This window comes from Eptesicus fuscus, chromosome 2 (genome assembly GCF_027574615.1).
Source record: "Eptesicus fuscus isolate TK198812 chromosome 2, DD_ASM_mEF_20220401, whole genome shotgun sequence".
Taxonomy (NCBI): domain Eukaryota; kingdom Metazoa; phylum Chordata; class Mammalia; order Chiroptera; family Vespertilionidae; genus Eptesicus; species Eptesicus fuscus.
This window is the reverse complement of record NC_072474.1, coordinates 109,623,534-109,645,527: the sequence shown is the minus strand read 5'-3', so window position 1 is coordinate 109,645,527 and position 21,994 is coordinate 109,623,534. Positions and strand designations below refer to the sequence as shown.

At 43.0% G+C, this 21,994-nt stretch overlaps 1 pseudogene; it reads left to right on the top strand.

Annotated features, from left to right (window-relative positions):
• The first annotated feature begins 808 nt into the window (after positions 1 to 808).
• On the top strand, positions 809 to 21,183 carry LOC129150575 (ferritin light chain-like; annotated as a pseudogene).
• The last annotated feature ends 811 nt before the right edge of the window (positions 21,184 to 21,994 follow it).

Here is a 21,994-nt window from a genome sequence, read left to right as displayed (position 1 = left end):
ACAATTTTACATCTATATGGCACGTAACCAGCTTGCAAAGTGCTTTTATATCTCCATCATCTTGTTTGATCCTCAAAACCACTCCCCTTTACACTCAGGATGTTCAGACACAGAGAGGTTCAGAGCCTCGCTGAAGGACGCACAGCCAGTGACTGGGAAGGTTAGTGTAGCTAGCTAGCTAGTTATTAATAAGCGAAGGGAGCAAATGGAATCAGACATTAAGCCTGACTAAGTAGGAAGCTTTGGCTTCACAGACTCCCCAGGGGACTGTCACATCCTCTGCCGAAGGGACTTAATCCCCCAGTGGACCCAAAGAGCTGGCTTTCCAATCTCCTGGGGGACAACTGGCCCATTATTTGGGATTATTGGGGGGGGGGGGGATGGTGGTGGTGAAGGGACAACCAGTAAAGGGGAACGTTCTCTGCTGGGGCATGGGCAGCAGAAGCCAGATGACAAGGCAAGAGCCAAAATGGCAACCATCAAGGGGAGGAGTCTAGCCTGGGAAAATCTGGGAAAAGAATCGATAGGATAAGGGCAAAAACCCCCCGGAAGACCCGGCAAAGGGATTGGTTAGAAGGAGGGTCTAGCACAAGCCCGAAAAGAATTAGGAAGATTGGTTAGTTTAAAAGAAAGCTTACCCCTTCTCAAACCCTGGGAGATATAACCGAAGTTTAGCAAAGGCTCAGGGTTCACTAGTTCATTCCCATGTCTCCTCCGGGGAGCAGCTGGGCAGGCTGAAGGGTAGCGCCTACCAGCTGGACCGCAGCTGGGAGCAGAGACTGTGCTGGGCTACCAGAAGCCCAGGGTGATGGCATTGCAGTTCTGGGTATTGACACTCCAGGTGGGCACTTACGCTCACCAGGCCCAGGGCTTCTTCTGCAGCGAGCTGGAGCTGAGCCGCCTGGTCGTGGGCGAGACACTGGGCACTGGAGGGCAGGCCTTTGTTTTTGCTCCGGTAAATCTTATCACTATGCCTCAGTTGTACTTTGGAACTTCAAAGGGGAGGAAGACAATGCACATGGAGATGGAAAAGACAATGTTTGGTAAACAAATCTTTGCTGGGCCATCTTTAGTAATGGAGCCAGAGAGGACTGCGTCACGCAGGCTTTACTAGGTTCCTCCCTGCCATCTCACTTGAGTTCATATTCAACTGCAGTTATCTGTGATGCAAACTCCTTTCCTGGAGCAGGTTCTCATTTAAATACTTTTAGGCAGTCAGGAGGAAGGTCAGAGGTTATTTCTGAGCCTTCTGTTTCTTAAAATAATCAGTATCTCAAAGAGGCACGATTTGGGGTGGCAATCTGCTCACCTTCAACTCCATAGCCAGGGGAGGCAAGGGTCTTTGTCTGACAGCCCCTGCCAGAGGAGGGCAAGTCACCTGAAGAGAAAGTTGGGGTGTAATCACAGAAGAAGAAGAAGAGCAAGAAGAGCAAGAAGAAGTAGGAGGAGGAGGAAGGAGGAAGAGGAGAAGGAGGAGGAGGAGGAGGAGGAGGCTGCCCTCTAGCCCTGGAGCCCTCTCAGCCTCAGATTGGGTGGGACAATCAAATGACTCTGCAATGCAATGCAGGGGCCTGTACACCTCCACACATCGCCTCTGAAAGAGGAAAAGAAGTTTCACAGCACAATCCGGGCTTCTCCCTCAAACACAAGGCTCGCTCCAAGCTGCCTGAAGAGACAAGCACCAAGGGTTACTTATTTTCTGGAGGAAGAGGAGGAAGAAAAGGAGGAGGAGGAGGAGGAGGAGGAGGAGGAGGAGGAGGGAGAGGGGAAAAAGAAGAAGAAATAAGTGACTGAAAGGGAAAAAAAAAATCAGATGTCACTGCAAAGGGTATATCTAGAATGAAGACCTTAATCATCACTTTATGGAGAACGAATGATAATGACCTATATTTACTGAACACTTATGTGCCGGGCACTGTCACAGTCACTAACTCGTTTACTAGCAGTCCTCTGATAACCCTATGCAGCAAGTGGTAGTATCCGCCCCATTTTACAGGAAAACCAGGCACGTGGATCCGAGTGGCAGATGTGAGTTTACAACCCAGCTGGACCTTATCACACCAGAAAACAACAGTCTTCAGAGGATTCTTGTAAAAATCTAAAGAGTTAACAGATGCAAACTGGAAATTGCTGCTGTTCAGCCTTTTTTGGCTTAGAAGGATGTCAGTTTCACATGCCTCCACCTAATACACGAGCTGCACTCAGAACAGCGCCTGGGATATAGTCAGCGCCCAACCATATTTCTTCTTAGAGGATTCTGCCTGCAGACAAGTAGCTTTAAAACCTCAGTCTACGTGGGGCCCTTGTTTAAACTGGACGGGGTGGGGGAAAAGCCCAGGAATGTGTCCTCTGATTACTGCCACACTGGGGTTCCCCAAGGAGCAAGCTAGGCTTTATGTTAATTCCTTTTCATTTGTGATCTCCGTGTGTCTGCACTGTTTGCTTCTCATCTCTCTGCCCAGACTTCGGCTGAGAGCATATTCTTTGGGACTGGGAGCAGAGCAAGAGGTCTTTGTTTTCTCACAAGGCAATTGCACGTGCACAAGCCCTTGCCTCGTCCTTTGGGGCTCAATCCCTTCTCCCTCCTGCCTCGACCCCCACACAGCTTGCCCTCCAGCAGCTCTGCCTCCGAAACTACCCTGAAGCAATCGAGCTGCAAGTGTCTCTGGGACCTGCTCAGCTCAACCTTTGAGCTGTTGATCAATGAGAAGGTGGGGGCAGCTGATCAAATTGCTGCAAAAAGGGTAGAGGAATGGCCCATGTGCAGGAAGAATAGCTGCCCTCCAGCCCTGGAGCCCTCTCAGCCTCAGATTGGGTGGGACAATCAGACTCCGAAATGCAATGCAGGGGCCCATACACCTGCACACATCGCCTCTGCAAGAGGGAAGTAAGTTAGTTCCACAGCACAATCCGGGCTTCTCCCTCTAACACAAGGTTCGCTCCAAGCTGCCTGAAGAGGCAAGCGCCAAGGGTTACGTATTTTCTGGAAGATAAATGACGACCTGTTTCCAGTGAAACTGATTTCCAAGAAGCCTGTGCCTCCTTGACTGCTGACCCACTTCCAGATTCAATCCCGGCCGCCGTGGTTTCCAGAACATCACCAGGGTGGCTTTCCCGCCGTGCAGGCCACGTTGGAACTTACATCGCCTTTAAAAGGCACAAATAGCCGCATTGCATAATGTAACCTGATGTTCTGACAACCCCACTTATACTCAGGAGAAATTTAAAGGTCACTATTGCGGGGAAATAGCGGCGAGAGAATGGAAGTGCCTTAAACACGAATTTCACAGACGTTTCCTCATTTTGAATCTTACCTTATGAAATCGAGACCAAATTGCCTGTGAGTTTAACAAAATATACAAGCGTAGAATCCATTTCTTGGAAACAAAGTAGCCTTAGGAAAAATTGTAAAATAGAGTAGACACGGCGTGAAGTGGTCAAGATTTGTCTTAGATGCTCTCTGTAACATCATTCATTCTTTCCGCCTGTATTTATCAAGCACCCACTATGCTGAAGGAACTGGGCTACGCCCTGTGGATCAGATGGGACAGAAGACAAACCTAATTCCTACCTTCGCAGGACTCACAGCGTCAGGGAAGAAAGACACAGAGACACACAATTACAATGAAGAGTGAAAAGGGTTAGGAAAGTGGAAATACCTTTGCGAAGCATATCAGGGCAGGAGATCTGATAGTCTAAAGGTGTGGACAGCCTTCCCCCAGTGAAGTGATCTTTAGTTCAGAACCGAAGGATGAGTAGGAGGAAAGCATGTTAGGGGAAGGGAAAGTGTATCAGACAGAGGGAACAGCATATCTAGATGCTGGGAGAGGTGAAAGAGCACGCCACAGTTATCACGAAAGATAATCCAGAACAGGGTCAGCAGATGATGGCCCATACACCAAATCCAGTCTACTGCCTATCTTTGTAAATAAAGTTTTATTGGAACACAGCCACATTCATTTGTTTTATTATTCTTTATAGTAGCTATTGTGCTACAGTGGTCAGGTTGAGTAGTTGCAAAAGAGTGTATGGCTACTAGCTCATAGTAGGCACTTAATAAACAGCATCTGTGACAATATCTTCATTCTTCTACAGATGGCTTTGGGGAGGGTAGAAAGTTCCTATCTTCCTAGGAAAAGGCTCATTGTTCTTTGGCCAAAGCAACAAGTAACCGCCAGACCTGGTTTTAAATCTGCTCTAACTGACCAATAACCACTTTGCATCAGCAGCCACACTGCTGACAGTCATCAAGAAAGCTACAGTGTCACACAGGCAACCACAGCTAAAGGCCAACCCATCTGATAACACCCTCGTTTCTGAAAAACCCACCAACCTCCGAATTGTACTCTCTCTCTCTATGGTTCCAGCTCTCAGCCTTGCTTAGAGATATTGGGCTTTACAAGTTGTCATTTGTCTCTCTAATGAGGATGGTCTCTTATTTGGACATGCCCAGAGTGAGAAACGTGACTGAGCCAGGATTTTAATCTAAGAGGCCCAAGGAAGATCGGGTCACCCAGACATATCTGTTGGAGATCATGAGGCTGAGAATCCCATGATGCATTTCACACATAAGTACCAGCCTCTCCAGGTTGCTTGATACCAGAAGGCTTGTAGGGATGGGGAACCTTCTTTCTGCCAAGGGCTATTTGGATATTTATAGCATCATTCGTGGGCCATATAAAATTATCAACTTCAAAATTAGCCTGCTATATTTGGTCAAACATTTCATTAACTCACCCCTAATGCCTTGGCAGAGCCAGACCAAATGATTTTGTGGGCCTTATATGGCCCATGAGCCAGACTTCCCCATTCCTGGCTTAGAGGTTCATGGTCATAGGCACCTGCAATGCTGGGACTCATGGGATGAGTGTTTGTAGAAGTTACTGGTAAAAGGGTCTTCTCCTCCTTTACTGAAATGATCTGGTTTGGTACTTCTAGTGCCAGACTTGGCCAAGATTGTAGCTGCTGCTTCCTCCTTTTGATGTGCTGGTTCTTAAACTAAAGTCTTTAGTACTTATTCATCAAGTTGAGTAGCTGAAGTAAGTTCTGTCATATGGGTACATGGTCTTTTCAAGTGTGTCTTTCAGTAATTCTAAGCTGTTCCAGGCTAAAGTTTGTGTGGTATTGGCTAGCAGATCTTGGCTTTTCTGATCCAAGATTTATGTAGGAGGAGAGTCTTGTTCTTCTATTTTTATTGGTTTTAGAGAGAGATGAAGGGAGAGAGTGAGAGAAACATCAACATGAGAGAGGAACATCGATCTGTTGCCTTTCATATGCTCCTGGACTAGGGATCGAATCTGCAACATGGGTATGTGCTCTGACTGGGAATCAAACTTGCAACACTTGAGGCACAGGAGGATACTGAGCCACACTAGCTAGGGTGGTCTTTATTCTTCATATAAAAACACAGGCCTGGAGCATGAAATTTGTGCACACAGGGGGGCGGGGGAGGGGTCCCTCAGCCCGGCCTGTGCCCTCTCGCAGTCTGGGAGCCCTCGGGGGATGTCCAACTGCCACAGAGGCTGGAGAGGCTCCCGCCACTGCCGCCACCCTTGATAGCCATGAGCCTGGCTTTTGGCTGAGTGGCACTCCCCTTGTGGGAGCTCACTGACCACCAGGGGGTAGCTCTTGCATTGAGTGTCTGCCCCCTGGTCATCAGTGAGTGTCATAATGACTGGTTGACTGTCTGCCCCCTGGTGGTCAGTGCTTGTCATAGCAAGCGGTTGAGCGCCCTTAGCATATCATTAGCTTATTACGTTTTGATTGGTTGAACAGATGACCTGACAACCAGACACATAGCATATTAGGCTTTTATTATATAGGATGCCTCCTAAAAAACCCAGCATGCTGCCTAATTGGCCAACTGCAAAGATAAGAGGCTGAACACTCACATTTCACTTAGCTTTTCAGCGTCTGTCAGACTATCTTTTAGAAGGAGAATGATCAGCTGTGTGTGTTTCTGAGCTTCTGAATGTCATCTCTAGAATTTCTTTTTAAATAAACTTCTGTTTAGTCTGGGTTCACTGAAAGAAGAGCCTGAGACAAAGACTTGCCTGTGGGTTTTCATCTGGAAAGTAATTCCAGGGAGCAGAAACTGAAAAGTAGATAGGGAAGCAAATACAAAAATGAACTATTGAACTAGCCATTGCTGCAGGGTACTGGTGTTTTGTCTCACCAGGATCTTCTGAGAGAATTTTGAAATTCTTGTCTCCTTGGAATACATAAGGAAAAAACATTTATCCATCAGCTTCTCTCCCCTATTAGCTAACAATGATCTCTAGGCTTAACCCTCCGCTGCTTCAAGGTTGTAATGTTGCATGGGTTCCCACAGAGAGTCGAGGGCTGTGTCAGAAAAGCTCCAGGTTAGGAAACAAGAAGTGTGTGATATAGCTGGAGGCCAGGTGCTCCATGGTTATTCCCTTGCAGAGCAAATCAAAGTTTGCTGCTTGGAACTTTCACAGAAGTAGGTGTAGCAAAATATAGGCCCCCAAAGATTTCTGTGGATCACATGAAATATCCAATGAAAATGCATTAAAATAAGAAACATAAAAAACATTAAGTAGGGACTTTGAGTTTAGCTCAAATGTGAAAAGAGTTTAGAAGCCATCATTCCTATTCTTTTATGAAAAAACTGGATGAGTTGAAAGTCAATGACTTTTCCTAGACCCATCAGAGAAGTAAGATTGGACCCAACAGAGAAGTGTAAACTCAGGGAAAACTGCCACCTCAACATGTGGCAAGTCAGAGATTTGCTTACCTAGAAAGAAGCTACTGGAGCTATAAAATGATAAGAACATTTAAATGATAAGTGTAACAAATTTCCAGACATGGAATATGGATTGGTGACGGTAAGAAACTGCTGGGCTCATCCGTCTTGGGGCTCCCCAAACTTTCACAGACTTTTCATCCAGGAATCCAATCAAGTTCTCATGATGGGGATCTGAGAAAAACTTCCTTGTAGCTATGGCAGTCATTGTGAAATAAGCCAGAGCCTTCTTCCCGGAAAGGACTCACTGGAGCCCTTTCCAGATGAAAGAATGGAATTTCTCCCTATTCCAGCCTTTCTGATCCTCCTATGGAGAGAAAAACTCATTTTGATCAGGGAATGGGGCTTTGAGGCACTGGATTTAGAATGCTGTAGTCAGGGATAGATGCAGGGAGCAGGGAATAGCTTTTCCACTGAAGAAATGATGTGAAGGTTACAGCTTCTAGACCTAAGGCCACTAAAAGGCTGAAATTTAATCAGAAAATTACAGAATGCCCTTTCTCTCTCTTTCTCTCTCTCTCTCTCTCCATACCAGCAGAGTTCCAATGTAACAGTGAATTACAGCTGAAAGAACTTCAAGACACAAATTCTTTCTGAGGAAGAGTACATAGGGAAGTTCAAAGTAAAGAGAGAATATAAAAAGATTTACTCTCGAGGAATTTAAAGCCTCAGGCATCTACAACCACAACACACATTAAATATAGCCCAAGTCCTAGCCAGACTAACATATATCATCATGCTAATGGTCTTTTTACCTCAGTCCCTATTACCTGATACAACATGTCCAACCTTTAACAAAAAGTTAAAAGGTATGCCAAAAGCAAGAAATAGCACACTCTGAAAAGACAAGAAATTCATCAGAACCACTTTTATACAATATAAATGTTGTAATTATCCAACAGGAAATTTAAAATAATTATAATTAATATATTAAGGAAAACATAGCCAACATAGAGAAAAGATGAGACATGTAAACAGAGACATGGGATTTCTAAGAAAGCATCCAAAGGAGATACTAGAAATAAATAAACAAAAATATATAAAAACAGTGATAAATGAAGAATGCCTTTGGTGGGTTCATTTGTAGACTAGACATGACCAAGGAAAGAACCAGTGAACTGAAAAGTAGGTAAATAAAAACTCCCCAAAAATAAAATGTAAAAAGTAAAAGAACAACAAAAAAACCCCATTAAAGAACTGTGGGGTAATATAAAAAAGGTGTAACACTATATAATGAAAATATAAGAAAGAAAAGAAAGAGAGAACAGATCAGAAGAAATATTTGAAATAATAGCCAAGAATTATTCAAAATTAATGACAGTCATCAAACCATAGATCCAGGAAGCATAGGGAACACCAAGAAAGATAAGTACCAAAAAAATAAAAATCTGGGTCTATCATATTTAAACTGAAGAAAACCACACACATAGAGAAAATCTTGAAAGAAGTTAAGGAAAGAGAGCAACTTACCCATAGAAGGGGTAAGGATAAGAATTATATCAGACTTCTCATCAGAAACCATTCAAAGAAGAAGAAAGAGTAGTAAAATATTTAAAGTGTTCTCCCCAAACTCACCAACTTAGAATTATATATCCAGCAACATTACCCTCCATCAGTGAAGGAGGAATAAAGACTTTTTCAGATAAAAACTGGAAAAATTTAACATCAGCAGAACTCCTTGTAAGAAATTTTAGAAGATGTTCTTCAGGGATAAGGAAAATGACACAGGTCAGAAACTTTGATATACATAAAGGAAGAGTAATGGAGAAGGAATATGGAGGTGAAATAAAATCTTTTATATTTATCATTCTTAATCTAAAAGGTAACTGTTTTGCTTAAAACAATCATAAGAAAAAAAACAATCATAAGAACAATGCATTGGGTGATGATAGCATATGGATAAGTGAGATGAATGACAGCAGTATCATAAGGAATGTGATAGTATTCTGCTATGAGCTCCATGTACTACCCATGAAGTGGTATAGTGCTACGTGAAAGTGGACTTAGATTACGGTAATTGTAAATGTAAATCACAATCTCTGACCACCCCTAAGAGAGCAGATAAAATACTCAAATGAATCACAGACCTAAATATAAAATGTAAACCACAAAACTCCTAGAAGATAATACAGAAGAAAATCTAGGTGACCTTGGGTTTGGTGATGACTTTTATGATACAATGTCAAAAGCATAATCCATGAAAAAAAATTAATAAATTGAACTTCGTTAAAATTAGAAGATTCTGCTCTATAAAAGACACTTAAGAAAGTAAAAGGATAAGTTATGGTCTGGTAACTTATCTAATAAAAGACTGGTAATCAAGCTTCACAAAGAACTTTTAAAACTTAAAAATAAGAAAACAAGGAACTCGATTTAAAAATTAGCACACTACCTTAGCAGAAACCTGATCAAAGAAGATATATAAGTAAGCATATAAAAAACTTCTCAACCTCATATGTCATTAAGGAATTGCTTAAATTGACAATGAGATACCACAACAAGCCTATTAGAAACACTGACAACACCAAGTGCTGAAGATATGGGCACAACAGAAACTCCCATTTGATGTTGGTGGGAATGGTCAAAGACCCTTTAGAAGAAACTTTGGCAGTTTCTTGCAAAACTAAACATACTCTTAAAATATGATTCAACAGTCATGCTCCTTGATATTTTTATCCAAATGAATGGAAAACTTATATCTATACAAACTTGTAAATAAAATTTAAAGCAACTTTACTCATTATTGCTGAAACTTGGAAGCAACTAAAATGATTTTCAATAGGTGAATGTATAAACTGTGGTATATCCATACAATGAAATATTATAAAGTCATTCAAAGGAATTTGCTATTAAGCCACCAAAAGATATGGAGAAAACAAATGCATATTGCTAAGGGAAAGAAAGCAATCTGAAAGGCTATGCACTATATGATTCCAATTATGATATTTTAAAAAAGCAAAATTATAGAAGCAGCAAAAAAAACAAAAAACAAACAAACACCAGTGGTTGCCAAGGGTTTGTGAGAAGGACAGGAAGGTTAGAATAAGTGGAGCACATGGTATTTGTAGGACAGTGAAGTTATTCTGTGTGATACAGTACTGGTGAACCCATATCATTGTAAATGAGTTAAAACTCATAGAATGTACAACACAGAGTGAACCATGCTATAAAACATGGACCTTAGTTAATAATGATGCATGGATATTGGCTAATCAATGTAACAAACGTACCACAGTAACACCAGGTCCTGAAGGGGTGGGAGGAAGTATACGGAAGTCTGTCCTATCTGTGCTGACCAGAAGCCTAGAAGCTGTCTGTGCTTGAGTCTTCTCATTTGTTACTCATTGTCACTCATTTCCAGTGTTGCTGGCTTATTCCTCTGTGATGTCGCTTGAATTAATCTTGTTTCCTACACCTCTTTCAAAATTACATTGTTTTGGGCCACCATCTTCTCTCACCTGGCAATATTGGTGGGACTTCTGGTTCAGGTACTGAAATGGAAAGTGACTTAAGGCCTTTGCATCTTGGTTTACTTCTCTTAAAAATGGGAATAGATATACTACCTTTCCTCATTGGGTTTGGCAAGGATTAAATTAGTTAATTTAAGAGAAGAGCGTAGGTTAGTGCTGGACACACAGAACTATATGTGTTACTATTATATCATCATTCTCTTTGTTTTTAATGTTTAACCAAGAATTGCTTAATAAACATAAAATTAAGACACAAAAGTAGCCTTGGCAAGTGTGGCTCAGTGGGTTGGGCATCATCCTGTGCACCAAAAGATTGCTGGTTTTTCTCCCAGTCAGGGTACATGCCCGGGTTGTGGCCTCGATCTCTGGTAGGGGGTGTGTGCAGGAGGCAGTGAATTGATGTTTTGCTCCCACATCATGTTTCTCTCTCTCCCCTTCCTTCCTCTCTCTCTCTCTAAACAAACAAATCAATAAAGAAAGACACAAAAGCAATACATCTATTGCTTTGGCCTCATTTCTTTCTGATTTGATAATATTCATGCAATTCAACTGTGATAATGTGTGTTTCTGCTGATATTAAACCTTTATTCCTTCAGCTTTGAATTCATTAGTGATGGGTACTGTATGTGTTTCTAGGGAGGTGTGTTTGAAAAATATAATGACCAAAAGGCTTATTATTAACCAAAAGGGATAACCTGTTTTTTTGTTTGTTTTGTATCCTAGACAGGGGCAGAGGGAATATTGCTATTACAAAATTGACACCAGAAGAGTCCTGATCTGTCAAGGGAACAAGCCCTGGTAAGGAAGGCAGATACAGCAGAGTGGTGGTCACACAGCTGGGGTCAGAGGTCATTCTGAGGCAGAAGAGTTCAGAGAGTAGACTCTAGAAAATGACAGCCCCGGTTCCTTCCTCTGTCACCTGATTGATCTGTGGCCTTGGGCAAATTACTTAACCTCCGTGTCCCATTTTGTCATCTATAAAGTAGAATGATAAGCGTACTTAATTCTTTAGGTCATTGTGCAGTTTAAATGAGTTAATAGAGTAGTCCTGAAACATAGAGAAATTCCTAAAGAGTCAGAGACCCCAGAGAAGTGAGTGCTTCTGTCTTGACCCATTCATGGAGCTCATGTCCCAAAGCTGCTCCTGTGAGGCCAGCATGGGCCACTCTGTGAGGCCAGCCCAAGGCTACAGAGAAAGCCAGTATCAGGGCTTGTCAATAAAGGATTGCCTTTATATCATCAATGATTCAGCTCCTTGTGATGCCATTGTAATTAACTAATCCTACATAATAAAGAGGTAATATGCAAATGACCCTCACACCATCACACAAGATGGCTGCCCCATGTGGTCAAAGATGGCCACCACAAGATGGCCAGCAGGGGAGGGTAGTTGTGGGCGATCAGGCCAGCAAGGGATGGCAGTTGGGGGGGTGGGGGGGGACCAGGCCTGCAGGGGAGGGCAGTTAGAGGCGACCAGGCCAGCAGGGGAGGGCAGTTGGGGGCGACCAAGTGGGCAGGGGAGGGCAGTTAGGGGCAACCAGGTGGGCAGGGGAGGGCAGTTAGGGGTGACCAGGCCAGCAGGGGAGGGCAGTTAGGGGTGACCAGGCTGGCAGGGGAGGGCAGTTGGGGGTGACCGGGCCAGCAGGGGAGGGCAGTTGGGGGCGATCGGGCTGGCAGGGGAGCAGTTAGGTATCGATCAGGCTGGCAGGGGAGTGGTTAGGGGGTGATCAGGCTGGCAGGCAGGCAAGCGGTTGGGAGCCAGCAATCCCAGATTGTGAAAGTGATGTCCAACTGCTGGTTTAGGCCTGATCCCTGAGGGGTCCCAGATTGGAGAGGGTACAGGCTGGGCTGAGGGACACGTCCCCCTCCCCCAGTGCACGAATTTCGTGCACTGGGCCTCTAGTCATTAATAACAGGAAAGAGCAAAGGGAAAGCCAAATATTATAGGCATGTCATTTAGATAGTTCACCAAGAAACTAAAGCTTTATACTCCCCAGATAGCCACCAGTCTATTTCCTGCAGATCTCTGGGGGAAAGGACAAGACAGGGAGGGGAATAGATGCATACCCAGTAAAAGTTGGGGTGATGTCAGGAAGGTACTTGTTTGTTAGTCACACCTGGGATCAGGTCATTGGCCAGAATGGGGATGGCCACTGCAAGGACAAGAAATTTAGGGTATTTAATCCTCTAAACAAAGGAGTTTGTTCTCTTGGTGTGTTGCATTTGACTTCTGGCTTGCAGGACTCTCTCGCTCCTGTTTCCTGGCATTCATCCACATGACCCATGGTCATGAGCCCCTGCACATAATGAATTAATGGACTGCAACTAGCCTGATGCTGAACTGGACCCAGCTGCAACATGGAATGGAGACTCCGGACACTGGCTTTGCTTATAGCTTTACTGAAACCCCAGCTACACTTCCCCTATGACTGGACTAAGAAGGGAAATGGGACTTTGGAAACCCAGAGATGTAATTCTATGCAAATAAAAATCACTCATCCCCCTGTGCAAGTCTCAGAAATTTCTTTTTCTCAAGATAATTGTAAGGACACCACCCCCAGCACCCAGTGAGGAAGAGGATGCCCAAGCTTCCCCAAAAACATTTGGGCATCTCCAGTGACCAGCTGATGATGGCCTTTGAATCTGGCTCATTCTAGCTTTAGACGGTCCTAAGCATTAGAGAGGACCCCCTTCCCCGTACCCCCCCCCGCCCCACCCCCAGTGGAGTTGAAAGCTTCCTCCTATTTCTTCCATCCACTATCATTTTTCCCACGGGTCAGACTGGACCTAATCTTTCACCTGACCTGCCATCCAACCACCTGAGTCAGCAATGGAGCCACTCTGAGTCCTTCCTTTTCCAGCTGGACTCGAGCAATAACACCAGAGTGCCTTTCTAGGCAGATTTAAGATCTCAGCAATAAACACGGTCTGTCTTCTCGAGCCCGTGGGCCTCTGCAGAACTCCAGGCTGGTCTGACAGAGCATGACCCTGTATGTGTTTGAGAAGAAGGGATGACTTTAAAGGTGATTTGTTAGCAAGTTCGCTCGCCAAAGGGCCTGTATGTTCCGATTTCCTCCAAGTCCTTCCAGAGGCTCTCTTTCCTGGTGATCAGTGGGGAAATCCCCGGAACAGGATTGGTTGTGTGAAATTTCAGATTTTCTGCAAGTTCACAGCTAGAACCCATGCACAATTACTGTTAAGAGATTCATTTTGCCACTCTGAAAGCCCCACGGATTAGGCCTTTCTTTCGGAAGAAAGGAAAAAGCCCCTTCTGAATTCGTAGCCTCCTGTTGGAAATTCCCCGGGATAGAATAGTCTTCACTCCGCCTGAGCATTTAAATGTAAACGTTTTCTTTTCAAGGTCAGGGTTTAGAGCCCAAGGCCATTACTGAAACTGCAGGGGCAGAGCCGGAACAATTCTTTTGGCATTCTAAAAATAAGCAGCTTTATTGTCAAACTGTGGGATGTGGTTCAAAAGACAGAGTCTTAACAATTTACCTCTTTGACTGCCACTTGTATCCTTTTCTGTCAATTTGGCCAGAGGGAAAGGAAGCAGGTCCTACACAAAGGGAACCCAATTTCTGAGAATTGCATAAGATCGATTCTTGGGGATCCTGGTACAAATGTCTCCAACCTTTCCCTCCCAGGTGATGGACGGTGAGATTCATGGTGGCTGAACCCCAAGCAGGATCAGGCCTCCATCAGATGCACCAGCAGGGAGAAAATTCTGAAAGAAAAGCAATGCCTTAGCAAGGGACAGAACTAGAACCCCAAAGGCCTTAGGGAAAAGCTTCCTTGAGCTGTTCTGGAGGGTGACGTGTGCAGCGGAGGCAGGCTGAGGTTCTCCATCCTTGTCATTTCTTCCTTCTTTCCATTTCTCATCCTCAGTGAAAAGGGGAGAGTATCCTTTAGCAGAAAAATGTATCCACAGTATTCAGTAAGACAGCACACTATTAACACCCGGAAGTCTTACTGATCTTAGAGAAGCTTCCCCAACAAGGCTCTGGAAGACTCTAACCCAAGCCATCTTCCCCCTCACCAGATGGTGGGCCTTGACCATACCGGACTCAGGCAGCATGAAGCTGAGCTCTCAGGAGGAGTCTCAGGGGAGGTCAGAGAGACTTGAAAACAATAGTCCAGGGTGGAGGGCACTGTCTCTTGAGCATCTGAGACCTGAGTGTGTGTGGATGGACGGCAAGCACATGCCATAGTCTTCTTGGCAGGCTCCTGCCCAGCAAGCAGGAATACTGTGTGCTTCCTGCGAATGGACTGAATGGACCACACCACAGGCCCACCCAGACTTTGCTAGGCATAACAGAGCCTTTTCCATATTTTTTCGTAATATATATCTAATGAATTTTTTCCAGCACCGCGTTATTCATAAGACCTCCCTTGAAACCTTCATTTTGACAAGATTGAAGCAACTATTTTAGAGCCATCTTAGCCATCATTCTCTTTTCCATCCTTTTTTGAATGACATCCGAATGACATCTTTTTTTTTTTTTTTTTTTTTTTAACATTTAGAACTGTTTTTATGGTGTTTGAGAATCCAGACTGACTGGGTAGTTCCCTGAATGTAAGACTTTATTTACTATGCATCTGATTACTTTACTCTCCCAACTCATAGCTAAATCATTTTATCTGTCTTCTTGCTGGTATCATGTTACAGATTTTGAACATCGATGGAAGTTTAATGTTGGACATGTAGACGTTTATAAATGAGGCATCACGATGAAGGAAGAACTTAGCTGGCTGGTGTTCAGGAAGGTCAACTTTATGCATCTTTCCCAAGCTAGGTGGCCTTTAGAAAATTATTTTTTCTGAACCTTCATATATGTTTTCATATCTGTATCATGGGAAGGCTGAGATAGCTCAACCGTGGTCAATATTTTTTTTTCATATACTATTGGAACCTCCCTCAGCTCTTCTTTGACTCTTCCTTTGAATTTCTTTCCGTACAGAGATTTGTCTCATATGTTCCTGCTTTTATTGTTATCTCCCTAGCTCTTCCCACATCTGGTTCATTTTCATTTTGTAAATCTCCCAGCTCAAAAGTGACCTCTTCAGAGAGGCTTCCCTGGACTACTCTATCTACTCACCCTGTCCCCTGTATCATTTTGTTTGTGTATATGATGCCATGTATTTATTTTGTTTTGCCTCTTGTTCACTGCTGAAACTGCTAAGCTGGAAGAGTGCCTAGCGCATAGCAAGTGCTCAACATGTATGTGCTAATACATGGGTAACTTGTACTTTTCACAGAATGAACCTCTCTCCATGCACACTTAGCTATGCTAGAGTTTAATGTCTTAATTACACCAACTCCAGAGATGTGGGAGTTAGGGCAAGTGCGATGATGTTTGTATCTTGCCAATATTGCACAGGCCTCCTGGTCAAGGCCATGGGGGAACCCTGGAATCTGGGAGTCAAGCCTGGTATGATATGTGGACAGCTCATCCAGCTGCCTTTGGCTGCAGTGAAGCCCTGGGCATGAAGGAACTAGTGACCATTTCCGGTGGAGAAGTAATTGGAAGAGTTTGTTGTGGCTCCTATGTCACATAAGCAGTGTAAGTGACTCAATGTTTGAGGGAAATGAAAGATGCTAGTCTCATACTGATAATTGGAGGGCAGGAAGATGCTATTTCTTTTGCTTCCTTAAAAAGAGTTCCATGTCCTTAGAAACTGTACTCTGCATAACAAAGAATGTCAGTCAACCAGCAAATATATCTTGTGGGCTTACTTGTCCCGTGGCATGCTGTGATGACAGAAAATCCCTGGTTATAACCTCCCTGAACTCAAAAGCACCCAGGAACACCTTTCACGGATAGATTTTAGAATGATTAAAGATGATCCTAAGCCTGGGTGTAGTATAAGTGTTGGGTTTATCTAAACCATTTATCGTGCTTAAAGGGTGTCACAAAGTTGTCACTTTCTACCTGTCATCTTTCAGATCAACTCCCAAAGGGGCTTGTTCACCTCTTGAAAAATTGGTTCCTGAAATGTACTCCTCTGGTGGCAGGTTTCTAAGGTCACGTGGTTCAAGTATTAGGGCAAGCATCATAGGCACTCTAGTCTGAAATAAGATATTAGCATCTTTCCCCAAGCTTTTTTTTTTTTTAATCCAAATGAATTATCTTTAGTAAAAGAGAAATAAATGTGCAAACCTTTGAGAGTTTGTGCACACCTTTAAGAAATGTGCACACCATTTCTCAAAAGCACATTTTTATTTTGTAAGTAAAAAGAAAACTAACATACACTCGGGTGCCTTTTCTTTCTACTGCTTGGTGTGTGCTATTAGGAGCAATTGCAGTATTTTTTTTTTTTTTCTAGCAAAGTCACGAGCTCTAATCAGCCATAACCCAGAGGCTTGCAGCTTTGGCAAGGGTTTTACCCAACTTCATGCTCTCTTACAGGAAAAGCACAAAGGAAAATACCATGCAACCTCAGAAACTGTACTATGCATAACAAAGTATGCCAGTCAACCAGCAAATATATCTTATATTTTAGGAGAAATTAGGATAAACAGTTGTAACTCATGTCCCAGACAAATGGCTAATTAGATATTTCTGAAAACCAATGAATTATAAAGCATGTAAGACTAATTTATATGCTATAGAGTACCCAAGCACCATCACAAAAATGGTGGTGATGGCCATGTCCATTTGTACAGCCTTTTAGTTTCATGCGGCTCATTGGCATTCTTTTCAGCTCGATTCCTTACTTCAGTTTTTGTTATCAAAGCACATCATTATTTACCAGCGCTCCCACTTAAACAGAGAATGTGTTACTTTCTGCATCAGTTCAAATGTTCATAAGAAATGTACCTGTGTGCTATCTCTTTGATGAGCTTGACCTATAATTTGATTATGTGGGAAAACATCACGGCAGGAGTTCCCAAGGAAGAACAGGAAAGAGCACAGGAGATGAGGAACAGAACTGGCTAGTTGTGAGGAACTCAGCGGGGTACCAAGAGGGATGGTGTTGCTGATAAAAAAAAAAAAAAGAAGAAGAAGAAGAAAGCAGATTTTCATCTAAAATGAGAAGAGAGGAAAATACCTGCATTTATACAAGATGGAATGATTTGCTTCCATTGATGGACATAATGGGAAAAAATAACTTGAGCATCAGGGTTAAAATTGGGTTGAATTGAAAAGAAATCCAGCTGGAAAAAGTGGCAGCTCCGAACTGGATGCAAGGTATCCTTGAAATGGCATTAGAAATGTGAGGGGAAACGGTCATACTTCAGGGTGGGTGATTGCTCTGTGACCCGCAGGAGCCTGGAGAACATATTCATTTAAACCTCACTCGTTTCCACCTATTTAGAGTTCACAGAGAGCTCCGTTTCACTGGTCTCACTCTGTGCAAAGTAAGTGGAAGGCTGACCCATCATTTGGTGGCAATCTGCAGGAGGGAGATGGTGCCTGTACTTCTGTACCAGTATGTTTCTATTCCAGGTATGCTGTGGATCAGTGTAAATTGAAATCCCAATCTATCCTCACTTCCACGTTGTCACTCAATCTGTCGTTACCATCTCAATAAATGGTGCCACAATTCCTCATCAATATCTAATATAAAAACTTATGCGTCATCCCTCATTCCTCCTTTTATCTCAACTTTCTTATCCAATCTATCAGCAAAGTGCTGTTCATGTCAATTTTATCTCCTAAGTATGTATGTCTCTGATTGAAATGCCTTTCTCCTTCTTCACTCCCAGCCCAAGAATCCAAGCCTCCATCTTACTCAAAACATCCTTCCTAATTGGTCTCTCTGCTTCCCCTCATGACCTTTTCATACCCAGTGTCCTACCAGAAGGCAGGAGCTCTTAAAAGGAAGTTAGCTCTTCAGGGGCCTGAAACCAAACCTCCTTCTTTGGCCCAACTACCCTCACATTATGTAACTCATGTCTTCATTCCAACCTCTCTCCCACTATTCTCCCTCTCATGAACATACTCTAGCCACAGGCCTTTGCTCAGGGTTTCCATTTAGCCAGGTAAGTTCTATTCAATAATGAATATCTAGATCCCCAAGGCTTATGCACCCAATTTCACTTGATTATGTGTTTACCCAAGAGAACCCAAGAAAATCTGGGGACTGGAGGCTAAGGTGAGGACCAAGGAAGAAAACACAGGAAATGATTGAAAGTCTGATGCAGAACAGTAGACCTCAAACCTCCATCTTTCGCTGCTTCCTCTATAGGACTGAAGGGTTTGTCTCAGGCCTTGAAAAGGGAGTGGAGATAGAGGCATTAAGTTGAAATCAGAGGTACTAACTCTATAGACTGAACTGAGTGCTGAGACATGGTATTCCCAACTCCCTGACTTGCTTCTAGATTGACATCAGCCAGAGCTATTTCATCCTCCTTCCCCATCAGCAACACACAGGCATCACAAGATTCTTCTTTGGAAAAATGAAATTACTCAAAAGAAAACTGCTACAGATCTGACATCCTGACCATGTAGAGGTCTCCCAGTGACAAATCCAGTTTGCCTCTAATGACCTCTGAGGCTCGCCAGCACAGAGACTCCACTCATGCTTGAGTGCCTCATTCTCAGATACGAAGTATCACTCGATACTTGAAAATTTTCAAAAAGATGCCAACATGAGAGACAGAGCTAAAAGCAGAGAAAAAGGAACTCAAAAGAAACAAAGACTTTAGACAGCAAAGAACATTGAAAGATTTTATTATTAACATCTTTAAGGATAGAAGGCAAGATATTGAATCCATGAAAAAGAACAGGGTGACTTAACATGGGAGCAATAAGAAAGAAATAACTCTGACTTTAAAAATGAAAAATTAAATAGAAAGATTGCTAGAAATGACAAGAAAATCTTTTCAAAACTAGAACTAAAATATCAGGGGTGAACATTAGGAAGAAGAGATAATAAAAATTAGAGGATCAATCTAGGACATCTAATATCAGGCAAGTAGGAACTCCAGAAAGAATAATAAAAAGAAAAATTGGGAGGGAATAATTAGATAAATAGTACAGAGAACTTTCTCAAAATAGAAAGGCATTACTCTTCACACACAGGGCCCCCCACCCTGTAATCTTCATTTCAGTGAATAAAAAAAGACACACAGTAAGACACATCATCAAGAAATTTTAGACTGCCAGTGAACATGAGAAGAATTAAACTTTTGAGGTAAAAAAGCAAGATTTGGAATGGCATTAGAAAATAAAAAAAAACCTAAAATTTTTTATTTTCCATACATTTTTTTTAAGCTAATGGAAGATGTATTTCAGCAAAACGGGGACTACACCAAGAAATAGGAAAACATGGCAGGGGGCAGACAGGGAATCCAACAGAAAGACAGTGAAAGACATTCCTGATCACAGCTATAGAGCAGTCCTAGAAATTCATCCCGTCCATGTTCAAGTTTTCAACCCTGGCTTCCTCATGCCTGTGAGGACATCATTCAAGACCAGGGAAAGGAACACCCAAAGGATTAGAGGGAACAGTGTCCAGAACATAAATAGGGAGGGGATTGGTGCTTGTTCCCAATAGCCAAAGTGGGAGACCTCATAATTCCCAAGGCATTCATAAATAAGAGTGCATCAATAGTGGGGAAAAACTGACCCTATTGTTACTCAATTAAAAACTATTAGGTATGGGAAGTAGATAGAAAATATGACCCAAAATTAAGAGAAATATCAATTAATTGAAACTAATCCAGAAATAACACAGATGATAGAATTAGCAGACAAAACATTAAAAGTTATATCTGTATTCCACACATTTAAGAAGTTAGAGAAAACACTGAACATCTGAAGTAGGGACATAGAACAGATTTTAAAAAGACCCAAATCAAAATTTTAGAAATAAAAATTATAATGTCTGAGATGAAAAACCAAACTGGGTAGAATTAACAGCAGATTAGACATTATACAAATGTTACTCAAAGACTACCTTGATTATGTAATAGCTACAGCATACTTTTTAAATCCTAGAGGAAGCAGTTCTTCTATCTCGATTCTCATTTATAATCAACACTGGACTTTCCTATTGACAGTACCTGTGGTTAATTAAGAGATAATTTGGCATTGATGTTAAGAAACCTGGCACATTCTTCATCAAAATAGACTCTTTTCAGGCCATTGGGATGAATGCTGCCTATTTAATGATACTAAGTGGTTGGCTCATTAGCTTGTCATGAATAAATCTCCTTTCACAAATATATGCGTGCCATGTTTTTAACCTTTTGTGTTACAGATTCTAATGTCTAGTGGGGGCAGTGCCTCGGTGGTCCCGGATCTGTCTCTTGCTTCAATAGTGTTTGGATGAAACAGACCCAGGGACGCCCCTTCTTCCAGCCTCCAACCACCCTCCTGCATCTTATCCAGTCACCACCGTCAGAACCACCTCCAAGACCAGCCAACACACCGGTGTTTTTTCTACCTTAACTCCTCATTGCTGAACAACCATGAGCTCTCAAATTTCATCAGAATCATACCACCCAGGTGGAAGCTGCGGTCAACTGTCTGGTCAACCTGCATCTGTGGGCCCCTCACACCTACCTCTCTCTGGGCTTCTATTTCAACAATGATGATGTGACTCTCAAGGGTGTGGGGCACTTCTTCCACAAGCTGGCGAAGAAGCGTGAGGGCGCTGAGCATCTCTGAAAGTTGCAGAACAAGTGCATTCTCTTCCAGGACGTGCTGAAACATTCCCAAGATGAGTGGGCAGAGCTCATCTGGAGAAGAACCTGAACCAGGCCCTCTTGGAGCTGCATGCCCTGGGTTCTACCCGTGCAGACCCTCATCTCTGTGACTACTTCACAGAGAACCACTTCCTGGATGAGGAGGTGAAACTGATCAAGAAAATGGTCAAGAAACTGATCAAGAAAAGGGTGACCACCTGACTAATATCCGCAGGCTGGCTGGCCCCAGGCTGGGCTAGGCGAGTATCTCTTCAAAAGGCTCACCCTCAAGCATGACTAGGAGCCTTTGGAGCCCAGAGGCCTTTCAGAGGCCCCTCTGCATTCCCCTGGTGTCTCTGGCTTTTACCTGAGCCTCTTCCTGAAACTACTCGTCATTCTTTTAACCACCCTGAAGCCCTCTCACATGCATTGGACCAAATGAAACAATAAAGCTTTTTGCAGGGAAAAAAAAAAAAAAAGTAATGTCTAGTGGGAAAGATTCAGGAGTTAGAGGTCTGGTTTTCAATGATATTCACTAGATATTTATGGAATGTGCTCTGTGTTGCAGGCATGGTGTGAGTTGCTGGGACCCATTGGTGAACAAGATACAGCACCTGTGTCTCATGATGCTCAAAATAGAATGGCAGGAGACAGACAAGGAAATGTGCTATTATGACAAAGGGTGATAAGGCTATGATGGCAAAGTAGAGGTGCTAATGAGAGGATATTGGAAGGCATCTATTCATATTTGAAAGCCAGAGAGGACTTACTGAAAGAAATGAGGTCTCCTATGGGATCTGAAAGAGAAACAAGGGTTTATACCTTGAAGAACTGGAGGGAGATGTTTCCTGGGAGAGGGGCCAGGCACAGACTCAGAGTCAAGAAAAGCCAAGGCATCTGTGGGAAACTGCCGGAAATTCAGTGTGGTTAGTAAGTTGGTCAACTGGGCTTGGTGAGAGTTAAGCCCAGGGATGTTTAGTTTAGATATTATCCCAAGGAAAAGAAAAGGAATTGAGGGATTTTTGAATGTGATCATTTTACTCAGGGTAGTGTCAGAATTGAAGAGAGGTTGTCACTATAGTTCAGGAGAGATGTGATGTTAACCTGAACTTGGACAAAGAT